Genomic DNA, 1466 nt, shown 5'->3' with positions numbered 1-1466 from the left:
TGTCCTTCTAGACGAGTTGCTTACCATGACTAAAGCTTCTCTTGTACCCTTACAAAGAAGAAAGTAGTCACTGAACAATTGCACTACAATAGATAACCCCTGAGTAAAGAAGAATTTTTCGTCTCTCTTATTGCCGTTATGTGTATGAAGGAAGAGGTGAATGTGTAAAATATAGGCCAGATTATTTGGTGTATATGTAGGCATGGGAAAAAATAGCCGTAACCAGAAAAGGATATTATAACTTTCTAGCATTTAAATTAAGTAATTATGGCATAAAAATGGATGATAATTAAAAATTATTGAAGAAATACGATATATAAAACTAAATACTAATTAAATAAATATACATTTCAATGTAAATTACTAATTTTTGTGATAATGTTCTGTCAGTGTTTATTTCTCCCTAGTAAAAGTCTTATACAGTTCTTATGCCTAATTAAGGAAACTACATTATCTTTCAATCTTTTGCCTAATTACCGTAATTTTCACCTTTTTGATAATATTAACCCTGTATCATAAGCTTTATTATTTTCCCTGTTGATAAACTTCACTTAAATATGCGAAATTTTTTAATGTTAAAAAAAACAAAGATGAAGAAAGACATTGTTTTTCATTATAACTTGATGAACTTTCAGACACAATTTGTAAAGTCTTGATATTTACCTTTCTTTTCACTTTGCTTTTCTAAATCCTTCAGAGAGGAAGAGAGGGAAAGCAAGCGAGAGAAAGAGGTAGTTAATGAAATGTCTTTGTGTAGGGAGTAAGACTGTTAGAATAATGGAAGGTTTATTTGTTTACCCTGAAATCAGATAGTTGAACACTGAAGTGAATGTCTTAAGCTTTTGTTTTTTTTACTTTGATTGTCTCAAAAGAAGGACATTATTTTTGAATGGTTTTATTTAATACTGTCATAATGAAAGTGTTATATTTTTTATCATCAATATCACTTCCTACCTTGTCCTCATATTTCTGTCAGAGCAGTTCTTTTTCCGCCTCTTGTGAATGCTCATTTTCAAATTAGACGGGAATGAAAATTATTTATCACCATATCTTCTTACGCCTAATGACGCAAAGGGCCTCGGTTTGATTTCGCCAGTCGTCTCTGTCCTGCGCTTTTAACTTAATACCCCTTCATTCATCATCATCTATTTCACAATTCATAGTCTTTAGCCATGTAGGCTTGGGACTTTCAACTCTTCTAGTACCTTGTGGAGCCCAGTTAAATGTTTGGTGAACTAATCTCTCTTGGGAAGTGCGAAGAGCATGCCCAATCCTCTCCATCTACCCCTCGACATGATCTCATCCACATATGGCACTCGAGTAATCTCATTACAGTTTCATTTCTTATCCTGTCCTTTCATTCAACTGCCAATATTCTTCTGAAGTTTTTGTTCTCAAATCTATTAAATCTGTTCGAGATTGTTTCATAACGATGACCTGGAACTGATATCGAAAGTGTAATTGAC

Source organism: Palaemon carinicauda, chromosome 20 (genome assembly GCF_036898095.1).
Source record: "Palaemon carinicauda isolate YSFRI2023 chromosome 20, ASM3689809v2, whole genome shotgun sequence".
In the NCBI taxonomy this organism is placed as follows: domain Eukaryota; kingdom Metazoa; phylum Arthropoda; class Malacostraca; order Decapoda; family Palaemonidae; genus Palaemon; species Palaemon carinicauda.
This window is presented reverse-complemented; position numbering follows the sequence as displayed.